The sequence below is a fragment of the Tupaia chinensis genome, unplaced genomic scaffold (genome assembly GCF_000334495.1).
Source record: "Tupaia chinensis unplaced genomic scaffold, TupChi_1.0 Scaffold000275_1, whole genome shotgun sequence".
Classification (NCBI taxonomy): Eukaryota; Metazoa; Chordata; class Mammalia; order Scandentia; family Tupaiidae; genus Tupaia; species Tupaia belangeri.
Genome location: NW_006159757.1, coordinates 2,251,028 through 2,267,069, shown reverse-complemented (window position 1 = coordinate 2,267,069; position 16,042 = coordinate 2,251,028).

Sequence of the window (16,042 nt, the reverse complement as noted above, 5' to 3'; positions counted from 1 at the left end):
CAAGAACACACGATGGGGAAAGGATAGTCTCTTTGAGAACTGACTTTGAGAAAACTGGGTCTCCACATATAAAAGAATAAAACTGTGCTTCTATCTTATACCACATGCAAAAAATCAGCTCAAAACAGATTAATGATTATAATGTAAGACCTGAATCTATAGAACTGCTACTTGACATTAATCTTGGCAATGATGTCTTGAAGATGACATCAAAAGCACAGGCAATGAAAACAAAAAATAGATAAGATTTCATTAAACCCAACAGGTTCACAGCAAAGGAAATGATCAAGACTGAAAAGGTGAGAAAGCATCCAGGCAACTCTACCTCTGACTGTGTTGGCCTTCTGGGTTCAGCTTCATGACTGTGAAGTACCCCCCCTCCCCCAGCCAGGATCCTCCCTTCCAGACCCCAGTGCTAGCCAGGACAGAAAGCCTCCAGGCAACTCCACCTCTGACTGTGTTAGCCTCTCTGTGGCATGCTTGCATACCACGCAATTTTTAATTTTTAACCCAATTTCATTATCTACCTTGTGATTTCTGTTTTTTCTCCTCTTTTTGTTCTAGTTCTTCTCATTTTTTCTTTACTTTTTCTTTTTTTCTTTAAATTTATTTATTTACATTAATTCACTATACATCATTACAGCATACAAAATGAACTTTCCATCCAGAATACACTGTATATTGGCTCAATCAAGCACATCAACATATGTGTTATCAACAAATAATTTTCCTTTTCTTATGTCCTGTATATTTTGCTTTTTTTTTTTTGCCACCCTTGATTCCCTATCCCTCCCCCTCTGCAGTCCCTCCCTCCTCCCACATTGTCTCTGGAATCCATGGTTGCTTTCTATGCCTTCCTCCCCCCCTCATTTAATTGATTTGCTAATGAACTTAATTAGTCTAAATATTTCCAATAGCAAGCGCAGCTGATATATACATATACATGAACCCAAGTCTGACTTTAGGCATAAACCTCAGTGAGTAGAATGAACATACTATAAAGTAGTACCTAGCTGGGGCTATATAGCTTACTGCAGTCATCAAATATACATTTTTTTTAATTTCGATATGAACAGTTTTACTGTTTTTTTTTCCTCCTGAAACTTTTTTTTTTAATTACTTAACCTTCATTCCCTGAGCATCATCACAACATACTAAATGTGGTTTCCCATCTAGAATAAACTGCATAGTGGCTTAATCATGCATGTTATCATCAATAATATTCCATTTCTACTTTCATACTGCTGTTGCAATAGGTAGGATAATTTGGCAAGAATTCATGAATTCTGTGATGAGAATGAATTGCCCAAAGTATAGCACTCGGAAACTTCCTGTGTATACTATTAAACAGTCCCTTGGCAGACAAAGCTTACATCATTGCTGTTTAATAACTTTATAGTCAATATCATATGCTGTGGATACTCTTGGCTTCTATCTATTTGAATTAATAAACACCTTCAGGACAATTTGAGAGTTTATGTCTGTAACTAGTCATTCTGGAAAGGTCCAAAGGTTACTTCGGAACTTTCTGCAGTAAAAATAATTCCAAAATCTCAGTGGTTTAAAGTAACAGAACTCTATTTCTTATTTGATGCAGCCATTTTTGAACAAGGGCTCAGACTCCCCCATCTGTAACAGCTCTGATGGCCACTGCAGCCACAAGAGACATCAGTTATACTATTCCCATCGTACACACTTACATAGTATAATACTTATACATTATATTACTGCCGACAGTTTATTGGCCAAACTATGTCACATGGCCATGCTTAACTTCGAAGGAATTCTGAAATACAGCCCTCTCCTGTGCCTGGAAAGAGGATGAACAAGAAATATTGGTGATCATCACCGCTGTCTAGTAGAATGTTCAAGTGCTCATGGAAGAGAGAAATAAGAATCATGTCATACTTTTAAAACACTGTATCAGTCTGCTTAAGTGGTGTGTAGTAGAAAGGAGAACGACTCTGGAAGTTTATGATCAGCCTCTGGAAAATAAACCCCTTAAAACTGTTTTATGCAGCTAAAAAGGAAAGCTCATTTTAAGGAAGCCTTAGGATATTAAATGCTTAAAGAAACAGGTCACCAAATGTAAATTAAAGAGAGATTAGCCGTAGGAGGACAGCCTCCTGATAGCACAGGAAGAAGAGCCAAGATACTTGATGAGGGCAGGCAGGGCAGAGTTTAATGATCATAGACAGAAGTAGGGTTGGAAGTAGTCGACCACATTAGAGACATAAAGATTCTTGCAGTATCATAGATTTTTCAGTATGAAGGAAAAGAGTAGTAGTCTAGTTCTCTGGAAATGTAAATAAGCATTTGATTTTTCTCATAATTGTTGTAACCTTGGAGAAAAAAAAATGATGTACCCAAATTGCAGTCTTTCTCTCTGTATTATTAGTAGGTTTCTATAAAGCACCTGCTAGCCATGTATTATTTTCACTGAAAAGTATGGCTCTTGCATCTGTAACTTATCTATGATAAGTCGATAAATGCATTGAATCTAATGATTCTTTTCTTTGAAGACAGGGACTTACTCTGTTGTTATCCTATAGCCTCATCCTCCCAGGTAGCTGGGGCTAAAGGTGAGTGCCACCACACTTGGCTTTTTGAGTGGACCTCCCATGTGGCCTCAGTCTGTAAAGAGCAGCTGGGCCATGAATTTAATTTTTTCTTTTTTCCACTTTTCTCTCTTCCTTTCTTTTTTTTTTTTCTTTCTTTGTCTTCCTTTTCTTTCTTTTTTCTTACTTTCCCATTTTACTGCTCAACCCTTACCTACTGCCTTTCTTTACTTTTTCTTTTTATTTCTATTTCCTACTTTCTTTTTCTTTTTTCTTACTTTCCCATTTTACTGCTCAACCCTTACCTACTGCCTGGAGAAGATTAGGTACATATTAGCTAAACATCTAAGCATTGTGAGTTTTAGAGAATTCTTTGCACCTCACTGTAGTTCTTGCAAAAAGAGTGAAATTCCCCTTCATAAATCTGATTGCAAAACTTATCCTGTGATTCCCACACTAGAGGACACAGTAGAAGGGAAAAAATAGCACCAAACTATTTCACAGTAAGGGAAATACACAAGCTCACAGTCACAGTATCCTTCTCTAACTAATTAGCCAAAAGTGAATGCAATATCAAATGACTAAAAATCAGAGAACCTCGAGGATGAGAGAATCAAGTAATACATCTCCAGTGAGGGAACAACTTAACTCATTTCCAAGAAGAAAAAATTTAGAGGATATTACCAAAATGTCAAAAAAAGAATTTAGAATACTTATGGTAACAAAATTTTATGAGATGCAAGAGTAAAGAGATGTTGAGCTCCAAGAGATGAGGAAGTCCTTCCATGATATGAAAGAATTGGACACCATAGAAAAGAATCAAACGAAACTGTTAGACATGAAGGCTATAATACAGGAAATCAAAACCTCCCTCAAAAGTATTAAAAGCAGGGGACCAGCAGTTAGTGTAATGGCTATGTTGCTGAACTCCCATGTAGTCAACCGTGGTTCGAGTCCCGGACCCAGCAGCTTAAATTCACGCCGGCTTAAACTCACGCCAGGTGTGTGTGCATGCATGCATGCCCAAGATCCCGAGAGGAGAATGGAGGAGAAGGGATTGTGGTGTGGCCATCCCCCCTGGGGGGTGATTTCTTGCTTTCTGTGTCTCTGTCTCTCTCTGCCTTTCTGGCAAGTACATGCACCCTATAGCAAAAACTCTCAAAAAAAAAAAAAAGCATTAAAAGTAGGTTAGACCTTGCAGAAGATCAAATCTCAGAAGTAGAAGACAAAACCTCTGACCTAGAAAAAATAAATCATCAAAAATACTAAGAAAACTGAGGATACTATATGAGAAATACTAGATACCATAAAATGCCCAAACATCCAAATGATTGGTAAGTGAAGAAACTAATAAGAGTATTGATCATTTATCACATGAAATTCTGGAAGAAAACTTTCCAAGTCTAGAGAGGCACTCAAACATCCAGACCCAAGAAATACAAAGAACCCCCAAGTAGAATCATTCCATGACACATCATAGCTAGATTGACAAAAAAAAAAAAAAACAGGCAAAGACAAGATACTAAGATTGGCGAAAGAAATGTCAAATTGCTTACAAAGGCTATCCCATTAGAATAACACTAGACCTCTCATCAGATACAATGCAAGCAAGGAAAGAATGGGGAAATATATTCAAAGTGTTAAATGAAAAACAATTTCAACCAAGAACACTATACCCGGCAAGATCATCTTTTATATGGGAAAAGAAGACAGAAATCTCAGATAAACAAAACGTGAAAGAATTTACCAACTCCAGACCAATTCTTCAAGAAATTCTGAAAGGAGTACTATACCAAGAAAACTAAAGACAGATAGACAGCAATAAGAGAACAAAAAACAACCAAGTATATGACCAACTTAATGGTAGGAACAAGTCTGGAAATATCGATAATAACATTGAATGTTAGTGGATTAAATTCTCCAATCAAGAAACACAGACTGGCTATGTGGATTAAAAATCAGAAACCCGGGAACCAGCAGTTAGCGTAATGGCTATGTCGCTGGACTCCCACATAGTCGACCGTGGTTCGCGTCCCGGACCCGGTGGCTGAAAACTCATGCCAGGCACGTGTGCGTGCGTGCCCAGGATCCTGAGAGGAGAATGGAGGGGAAGGGATTGCGGCGTGACCATCCCCCCTGGGGGGTGATTTCTCGCTTTCTGTCTCTATGTCTCTCTCTGCACACACCATATGGCAAACCTTAAAAAAAAAAAAAAAAAAAAAATCAGAAACCCTTCATCTGCTGCCTACAATAAACCTATCTCATGGATAAAGACATACATAGACTAAAAATAAACGGCTAGAAAAAGGTATAGGTATTCCATGCAAATGGAAACCAAAAAAGAGCAGGAGTCACTATACTGATTTCAGACAAAATAGGCTTTAAGACAAAAACTGTAAGAAGAGACAAAGAAGGGCATTATATAGTAGTAAAAGGACTAATTCACCAAGAAGATATAATGCTTATAAATATATCTGCACCCAAACTCAGGAGCACCCAAATATGTAAAGACTGCTAGATCTAAAAGGAGAGATAGACTGTAACACAATAATTGTTGGAGATCTAAACACCCCATTATCTCCTTTAGACAGGTCAATGAGAAAAAAAAATAATCAAAAAGATTCTGGACCTAAGTGATACCATAAATCAGATAGACTTGATAGACATCAATAGAACCTTCCACCCAAAAAACACAAAGTACACATTTTTTCTCCATCCCTCATGGTACTTTCTTGAAGACTGACTACATGATAGGGCACAAAACCTGCCTTTACAGATTCAAAGGCATAGAAACTATATCCAGCATCTTCTTTGACCTTTATGGAATTAAACTTGATATTAGTCTCATGAAAAATCCTCAAAAATACACAAATACATAGAAACTAAATAACCTACTTCTGAATGACTTCATGATTACTAAAGAGATTAAGACTGAACTACAAAGATTTATGGAAACAAATGATAATGAGTACACAAGTTTCCATAATTTATGGGACACTGCAAAAGCAGTCATAAGAGGGAAGTTCATAGTAATTAGTATGCACGAGAAAAAGATGCAAAGATAGCAAAAGGACAACCTAACATCATGCCTCAGGGAATTTGAAAGACAACAACAGAAAAATCCAAAAAATGTCAGGAAAAGAGAAAATAATAAATACTTGAGCAGAAATAAATAAAATAGAAAATAAGCAAACTATACAGAAAATAAGTGAGAGCAAAAGCTGGTTCTTTGAAAAGATAAACAAGATTGGCACACCATTAGCTAGACTAATTAAGAAGAAGAGAGAAAGGAACCAGATACATCAAATTTGCAGTGAATCAGGCAACATTACAACAGACATAATAGAAAAACAAAACATTATTAGAGAATACTGTGAGCGACTATATGCCAACAAAGAAGAAAACTTGGATGAGATGGACAAATTCTTGGACACATATAATATACCAAGATTGACTCAGGAGGACATCGAAAGCCTGAATAGACCTATAACAAGCAATGAGATTGAATCAGTAATAAATAACTTCCCAACAAAAAAAGTCCAGGTCCCAATGGCTTCACTGCTGAATTTTACAAAACTTTTAAAGAAGAAGTTACCCCCATTCTACTCACACTGTTTCTAGAGATCCAAACAGAAGGAACCCTTCCAAATTCATTCTATGAAGCCTCCATTACACTCACTCCAAAAATGGATAAGGATACAACCAAAAGGAAAACTACAGACCTACATCTCTGATGAATATAGATTCAAAAATTCTCAACAAGATACTTGCTAACCATATTCAACAGTATATAAAAAAGCTTATTCATCACAACCACGTAGGCATTATTCCAGGGATGCAAGGGTGGTTCAACATACGCAAAGCCATAAATGTAATACACCATATCAACAGAAAGATAAAAAACATATGATCATTTCAATTGATGTGGAAAAAGCATTTGACAAAATGGAGGACAGAAAAGCATTAAAAATTGTTATGGACACTAAAGACAAAGTAGAAGGAGAGTATGGAATGGGAAAAGCATAGGAAAGGAAATTTGGGGGGGATAGAGAGAGAAGACATTTGTGGGACACAGATACGGCTTATTATCTGTTCATAAGGATATGTATAGTATTTTCAACTTGACTGAGGTGTATATCATGCTGGGTAAAGTCTCTTTACAATCTAAATGAGGTATAGCAATTGAATGTATAAATAATAATAAAGGAAAAAAGAAGAAAAAAGTGAAAAGGTAACCTAAAAAATGAGAGAAAATATTGCAAATCATTTATCTATTAAGGAGTTCATATCCGAAATCTAATATATAAGAAACTCTTAAAATTCAACAGCAAATAACAATAACTCATTTAAAAATGGAAAAAGGACTTAAAGAGACATTTCTCCAAAGAAGATATACAAATGGCTACAGGCACATGAAAAGGTGCTTAATATTACAAATCATCAGGTAAATGCAAATTAAAGATTTTTACAGTATAATTTTTTTTGAGAGAGATTTTTGCTATAGGGTGTGCATGCTTGCCAGAGAGACAGAGAGACAGAAATCCAGGGGGGATGGCCATACTTCAGTCCCTTCCCCAGGACTTTTGAACATGCATGTACTTGTACCCAGTGTGAACTTCAAGCTGCTAGGTCTGGGACTCGAACCATGGTCAACCACAAGGGAATCCAGTGCCTTAGTCATTACACCACCTGCTAATCCCTATAATGTAATTTTGAATTACTTTACATTATTCCATCTTATGGATAAATACCACATTTTATTTTTACCCAGTATGCCAGTTATCAATTTATTACCTATTGGCTCCAAATTTACCCTTTAGTACCTGCTTTATAATAATTAGATGACTTCTAAGCATGACCTTAAGCTTTCTCAGTAGAGGGTGGAAGAGGGATGTTGAAAGAGGAGGTAGACTTTTACTCCTCATTTCAGTATTCTGGGGTTTGCTTTTTAGTTATGTATTTGTTTTTGGTCCTGTTGCATTGCTAGTGAGTGATATGTATGTGGGGAGGGCACATCCAGTGGTGCTCTGCTTTAGCACACAGCAGGCCTCCAAGCCCTGTCCCAACCCAGTGGTTCTCTCATTGCAGCCCCCCCTCCCCCCCTAGGGCAGACATTGGTATGCTCCAAGCCTCATACTGGCACCAGAGTCCCCATCATCTGTATCCTAGGGGAGTTTTGTGTTGCCCAGTGACATGACTCAGCTCTGGCCAAGTAACCCAGTGGATTCTGTGCCACCCAGTGGTCTATAGTCACAGATTTTTCAACAACACATGAGCCCTCATAAATTTGTCCTTCCTTAGCTCTCACCCTCATCCCTAGAGTACCCATTAGAGTTCTTGCAATCTTCATAGTTACTCTCCTGTCACTGCTTAATAATTCACAATATTTATCTTCTCTTGTTCTAATTATCATATGATTTCTGTCATCTGATTAGATCCAGACTGAAATATTCAGAGACAATAGTGTTTCAAGCATGATTTTTGAAGTATTTTAATTTGCAGTTGGGTAGAAGAAATGGATAAGTTGACGTATGTACTTATTCAAACAGTAAATATATAGAGACCAGTCATGGTGGCATAACTACCATGTTGGATGCATGATATTGGATCCATATGGAAGGTCAACATTTAGTTTTCGAGTTGACTTATACATGCCAGGTGCACACACAAGTGCCTGTGATCATGGCTGGCTGGGAAGGCTAGGGAAGATCACAGCATGAGACCCTGTTGAAGGTTCCTGTTTCCCTCTCAGAATAAACCAACTTTTTTCTTGGCTTTGCCATAGGATATGTGTGCTCTCCAGAGAGAGACAGAGAGAAAGAAAGTAAGAAACCATGTAAACCCCCCCTCCACCCCCTGGGAAGAAATGGTCATGCTACAATCCCTTCTCCATTCTCCCCTTGAGATTTTAGGTGCCTGTACATATACACCCGGTATGATTTTCAAGCCTGCAGGTCCTGGACTTAAATGACAGTCAGCCATGAGGGAGTCAAATGCCTTAACTACCATGTCACCTGTTGACCCTGAACGAACTTTATGAAAAATAGCAAACATTTACTGAGCAATTCTAATATGATATTAAGTCACAGAAATAGGTTAATAGTAATATTTCTTTAATACTTCTTATGAGAACTCATTTAATCATCATGACAGCCCATGAGCAGGCACTATTATGCTCCCCATTTGACAAATGGCACCTGAGGCACAGAGAGGATAAGTTGAGTCTCACAGTAGGTAAGACAGAGTGTTTTGTAGAATCATACCTGGACCTCACTACAATGGGATCAGTGCTCCATTTATTCTCCTCAACCATTTCCGAAGGTAATCGCTAAGACTTTTATCAGTGATTGTTACAATTCTGTGTTGTAATCATGTAGAGAAAAAAAGAGAGGATTCAGAGTAGAGAAAATGGTCAAGAGTCTCAGAGAATTCAGAAACAGGACCCACAAAGAACAGTTAGAGCAGGTGAGACTATTGAGTCTAGAAAGTTCTATGGGACATATTTATTGATTCTATCCAGAGAAATGGACTCTCCCTGAGGCCATGCAGAGAGATAAAGGGGAGAGATGAATAGTCAGGTAGGTCACGAAGGAGCTAGAGGCCGAATCGTATTCCCCTCCTAAATATATACATCAATATGACTGTATTTGCAGATGGGGCTTTTAAGAGGATATTAAGTAAGAGTGGGGCTGGCAAGTGGTGTCCTTAAGGTGCTGGACTCCCATACAGCTGACCATAGTTCAATTCCTGGACCTGGCAGCTTGATTTCTCACTTTGCCTCTCTCTGCTCAAATTAAAAAGTAATAATAATAAACAAAACAATAATTTTTAAAAAGATTAAATGAGGTCATAAGGGTGGGGTTCTGATAGAATTGGTAGCCTTATGAGAAAGAAGATCCTCTCCCCTCCAAGCCTCCTCCCAACACACACACATACTCTGCCACGTGGGAACTCATCCAGTTACAAGCCAGGAAGCCTCATCGGGAATTGGCCAGTACCTTGATATGGACTTTTGGCCTCTTCCAGTAAGAAACAGTATCTGCAGTTTAAGCCCCTCAGTCTATGGTATTTGCCTACAGCAGCCTCTAAGGCAGAAGGGACTGATACGGTCAAGAAAGGGTTGTTAATCTTGCCAGTGCTCTGACTGGAAGAAGCTAGAAGCCAGATTTATGGGACGTGCTGACTAAATTATAGGGAACAGCACCAGGGTGGGGATGGACAGTCAGAGAAGATGGAGGGAAGGAGAGAGGGGCTGCTTTTGTGGCCTGGTGGTTAAGATAGCTGGATTCCACATGGTTGGTCACATAGTTCAAGTCCCAAACCCAACAGCTTGGAAAATACTCTGGACATGTAAGTGTGGGTGCCCAGAATCCCAAAAAGAGGGAGAAATAGAGAAGAAGAGATTTAGTGTGGCCATTCCCCATGGGAGGTACTTTCTCTTTTCCCTCTCTGCCTCTCTGATGAGTGCATGTGCTCTCTAGCAGGGGAGAGAGGGGGAGAAAGAGGGAGAGAGAGAGAGAAGACATTCTAGGCACACACACACTTTATACATTTTATACATTGGAAAGAAGACCCCTGGGGAGCTTAGAGGAACTATTTACACCTTCTCTGAACTCCAGGTGGGTTTGTAATTGGTGGTGTGGAAGTTTTCCTGCCTGTAATGGGTGGAGGCATCTTTCAGCTACTGTAGGGCATTGGGTAGAATGGCACACTCTGGCCTGGTATGAAATGCTGATACCACAGAACATTCACAACCGTCTCCTCCTCCTCTTCGTGGGCATAGGTGGGCTCAGGGCAGTGAGGCGCAGTAGTGGAGAGCAGTGGTCTACCTCTAAGCTTGCAGGATTCTGCACTCCACCATGTGAAAACATCTAGTAAAATACTTCCATATATGTAAGTTTATTTATCAATTAAACATTTTTTCTACTGTGCTGACTATAGTGTGCTTTATAAAGTGTATACCCAATAGTAATATTTAGAGATAAGGTAAAAATAAATATAAAAGAAAATTCTCATATTGTCTCCCTGCCTTCCAAAGAGTTATCGTGCCTGTTCTGAGGTACGTGCTCCCAGCTTTGGGGATGACTAGTTTCTAAGATGGACTGATCCTAAGCAAAGGCTGAGGTAATTAAGTTATTTAGCATGTTCACGGGTGTTCTTATGATGCCATAATCGGCCAGATTTCCATTTCCTTATCAGAGATGTGATGAATACCTGTGATGAGGACTGCTGGGATTAGAGGGCTGGTGAGAAAGCTTCTAAATTGCAGTCTTGAGCAGAGACTACTAATATAGAAAATAACCATTCTAATGCTTGCCTCTTAGGGTTTTGTGAAGATTAAATGAGATAATGCATGTAAATCCCTTAGAAGAATAATTAGCACAAAATGGACATTCAATAAATGGTAAGTTTTCCATTATTATCATATTATTATCAAGTTCAGGGCAGTTGGGATTTTTCTTTAGAATGGCCAACCTGATAAAGTGACTCCACTCTAATTAATGCCCTTCTACCTGATCTGACTTAAATCATGAGCTGTGGATGGGATTCTGAGGTACAGAAAATATCTGATTTTCTGGATAGCAGAGATTTAAGAAAAGGTGTCCTGGGGTGAGCCTCTAGTTCCAGGTTGGGAGTTTCAGAGGTAGTAACTAATACCCCAATATCTATTCTTTCCTTCTTCCTTCTAGTAATTGAACCACTTACTAGTTGGGTATAGAACATCCCAGTTATAGACTACATTTTCCAGACTCATTTGCATTTACATGTGACCATGTGGATAAATTTGGGCCCATGGACTGTGAGCAGAAGGGACATGTGTAAGTTACAGGTTGTTTTCATAAGAAAACTCCTTACCCTCCATTTCTTCTGCCTTCACATGGACTAGAGTACAGATATGATGGCATTATTCAAACTCAATCCTATAAAAAAAAAAAAAAAAAGAAAGAAAACACAGTCTCAGAGATAGGAATAACAAAAATGGCTAAGGACTGGAGTCCTGGATGACCCTGTGGAGCAGAGCTGGCTATGTTCTTGGATCTCCTCTGGACTATCCTAAGGGCTAGAGGGATAATGAACATCTCAGTGTGTAGGATATCAGACCAAAGAGAACCTTATTGCACCTAACAAGAAAGACGGTGTGGCACTCAAAAATCCTGATCGTTGGACTGAATGGAGTAACTGGCTGAGATTTGGCATTGTATCCTGCAGAGAGAGGATGCATGTGACCTATTATAGAAAGAGAGTTGTGCCTTTACAGTTTGAGGGCAATGGAGACCTACGAGGCCAACAACTGCTACTTATCACACAGGATCTAGCCTCTGTTCTTTTCTTCTTTTAGTAATAGGATCTGCCTCCACCAAGTTTCAGCTGGGCACAAGTCTAGACTCCTTGCAATTAATGTGACTATGTGACCAAGTGTTGGCCAGTAGGATATATGAGAAAAAAAAAAAATGATGCAACTTTGAAATCATTATGTGTTTTGTTTTTGTTAAGGTTTACTTATTTCTTGCATGAGAATAACAGAAAGGAAAGAGAGAGAAAGCAAACATCCTCCACAAGGTCTACACAGTAATCCCCCTAGCCTTCTTAGTCTGCAGGATTATGAGCACATGCCTGCCATGTTAAGTCAGCCAGGGAACTGAACCCACAGTAATCTGCATGGATCCAGCCCCACTTGAGTGGTGTGTTACTACTGTGTCACCCAGCTGTCCCTGTTTTGTTTTTTAAATGGATGTGGACTGACCTCTACTTCTTTTCCTCTTCTTATCTTCCTGTAGACCAGGAAGTGAACATCAGCATCAGCATCAAAGCAGGCAGAGACCGTAATCTGGAGCTTGACAGAGCAATGAGAGACAAGGAACCTGGGCTTCTGTTCATCCCTGGATTGTTACATGAGAAAGAAACAAAAGCTTATTTTGCTTGAGCCACCACATCTTGAAGGCTCTTTGTTGTAGTGGCTTAGCCTATGCCTTAACTAATCCACTAGGAATCCCCAGCATTTCAGGCTGGTATTTGCCACAAGACAAGCACTGAACTAAAGACCTCAAACTATAAAACTACTAGCAGAAAACACTGGGAAAACTCTAGGAGACATTGGGGTAGGCAGACTTCTTAAATAAGACCCCCAAAGCACAGGCAATAATCCCCAAAATAGACGACTGGGATTACATCAGATTAAAAAGTTTTACATAGCAAAGGACACAGTAATTAGTGTGAATTGACAACTCTCAGAATGGAGAATATTTTTGTAAACTGTGCCTCAGGTAAGGGGCTGATAATCAGAATACACAGGGAACTCAAGCATCTTACCCAAATAAAAATAATTAACCCAATTAAAAGATGAGAAAATTAGCTGAGCAAAAAACTCTCTAAGGAAGACATATGAACAGCCAAAAAGCATCTGAAGAATGTTCAACATCCTGAGCTATGGTTCCCTTCACTGTAAAAGGAGGCCACAGTTATCGGCCTCCATGGACTTACATAAAGCACTTAGCACAGTAGCCAGCACACAATAGACACAGAACCACAATTTATGAGGGGGAACCACCAAAGCACTTTGTTCCTCCTAGTGAGGTCTGCACACAGGAGAAACTAGTTAACCAGACAGACCCTAACCTGTTGGAGTCTTATCAGAGCCTCACTGACCTGCGAGAAGAGACATATCCAAGTCTAAGGACTCTAGATTTCCATATGGAGGGAAAAAATCTCCAGTTTAGTCCATTGGAGTCATCTTGTCCCATCTCAGGACAGGAGAGATGGTGAGCTAGAAGCACTTGTGAAATTCACAGCCCTGAGACCCAGGATCACAAAAAGACAGATGCCTAATCATGGGGTGAAAGGCCACTTCCCCACTCCCACTCCTTATGTCCATTACCAAAGGCCTAGTTACAGCAGTTCCGTTCACCCAGTACCTCACATCAGGCTATCACGAAAAAGTTCCAAGTCATACGAAAAAGCAAAAAACACAATTTGAAGTGACAGATCATAACAAGACTCAGATATGGCAAGAATGTTGGAATGATGGGAACCAGCAGTTAGTGTAATGGCTATGTCGCTGGACTCCCATGTAGTCGACCACGGTTCCCGTCCCGGACCCGGTGGCTTGCAACCCACGCCGGGCGCATGTGCGTGCGTGCCCAAGATCCCGAGAGGAGAATGGAGGAGAAGGGATTGCAGTGTGACCATCTCCCCTGGGGGGTGATTTCTCGCTTTCTGTCTCTATGTCTCTCTCTGTCTCTCTGGCAAGCGCACGCGCTCTATAGTGAAAACCTCTCCAAAAAAAAGAATGTTGGAATGATCAGAACAAGAATCTAAAACAACTGTGATTAAGATGCTAAGGGTGTCGGTGGATAAAGTAGACAATATACAAGAACACACAGACAACATAAGCAGAAAGGGGAATTCTAAGAATCAAAAGGAATACCTGCACTCAGCGAAATCATCTTTCAAAACTGAGGGAGAAGTACTTTATCCGACATACATTGTGAATTTGTCCCCAGTAGACCTGCCTTACAAGAAATGTTAAAAGAAGCATTTCAGAAGGGAAATGATATATGAGTTGAGTTAAGGAAGTTTGTAGAAAAATAGATTTAAAGTACAAGTTTATTTTAGTGCAAAAAAAAAATTGAAATCAATGCAGTTTTTAGCCATACACACTTTCCACAAACTTTTTGAAGACCCTCTCATACATAAGAAACTTAGGTCTATTAAATATAAAAGACCATCAGAAGGCCAACAAATAGCATGGTAGTTAAGGGGGCTGGATCTCACATGGCAAACTGCACAATTTGAGCCCCAAACCTGATGACTTGAAAAACATGCTAGGTGCAGGTACATGCATGCCCAAAATCTCAAGAGGAAAATGGAAGAGAAGAGATTGTGGGTTAACCATCCCCATGAGGGTTGCTTTCTTGCTTTCTCTCTCTCTCTCTCTTTCTCTCGCTCTTGGTATGGTGAGTGCATGTGCCCTCTAGTAAAAACTGTAAAAATTTAAATACAAAAGACCATCAGAAACAAATAAATATAAAATACTTTTTTAAACTGATGTGATAATAATTTGTTCAAATTTATAGTAACATATTCTATTATATATATTGTGTGTATGTATATATGCATAGGTTTATAGAGTCTTTAAAAATTTCATTGAAAAAATCTATGCATGTATTTCATTTTTCCCCCACCAAAATAAATTCATACAACTTGTTAAAACATGTGTGAACAGGATCTAGGTTGAGGCACTAACAAGAATAAGATGTTAGTTTGAAAAGAGCCACTCTCAGAGCAATGAATTCTGCTAAAATTGGAGCAAGAACACAACATTTTTTTAAGATTTATTTATTTAATTATTTAAATTTGACCAGAGAAGGATAGAGAGAGAGAGAAAAAAAGAGAGAAAGTGAGAAAGCAAACCACCTAGTCTAGAACTCAAACTGCAGTTGGCTATGTGGATGTCCAGAGCCTTTAACCACCATGCCACCTCCTGACCCACAAACGTCAAATTTATGGGGAAGTTTGGGTAGAAAAATAATAAAATCATTGGTGCTTACAAAAAGTTTATGAGGAATATGCCCCAAAGAAATTGGTACTTTACAAATGGATAACTCATTGTAAGAAATGATGAGATGACATTGAAGATGACGCCCACAGAGGCAGACTATCACATCAACTTTTTTTTTTTTTGACAATGTTTTGCCTTAGGGTGTGTTTGCTGGAGAGAGAGACAGAGACAACAGGAGGGAAGGGACCAGCAGTTAGCGTAATGGCTATGTGGCTGGACTCCCACGTGGTGGACCGTGGTTCGCGTTCCGGACCCAGTGGCTTGGGACTCATGCCGGGCACATGTGCATGTGTGCCCAAGATCCCGAGAGGAGAATGAAGGAGAAGGGATTGCAGCGTGGCCATCCCCCCTGGGGGGTGATTTCTTGCTCTCTGTCTGTCTGTCTGTCTAGCGCACATGCTCTATAGCAAAAACCTCTCCAAAAAAAAAAACAAAAAACAAAAACAGGAGAGAAAGAGAGAATCACCGGCTACACTGCAATCCCTTCTCCTACATTCTCCTGCTAGGATCTTGGGCATGCACATATATGTACCCAGTATGAATTTCAAGCCACCAGGTCTGGGACTCCAAACTTGTTTGGCCATGTGGGAGTCCAGCGATGTAACTATCAACTGCTATACAATTTGCTGGCCCCTGATCCACATCGACTTTCAAGGGAAAAAAAATATATCAATCTTGTTTTATGCTCTAATCGAAAAGGACTGGTGAATAATAGCAGAAACAGTAGCCAACCAACACCACAGACATCTCAGTTGGTTTGGCTTATACAACTATGACTGAAAAATTAAAGTTGAGCACAATTTCTGCTCAATGAGTGCCCAAACTCTTGCACTCAGATCAGTAGCAGGCAAGGACAATTTTCAATAGCAATTTTAAACAAGTAAGATCAAAATCCTGAAGCATTTCTCTTTTTTTCTTTTCTTTT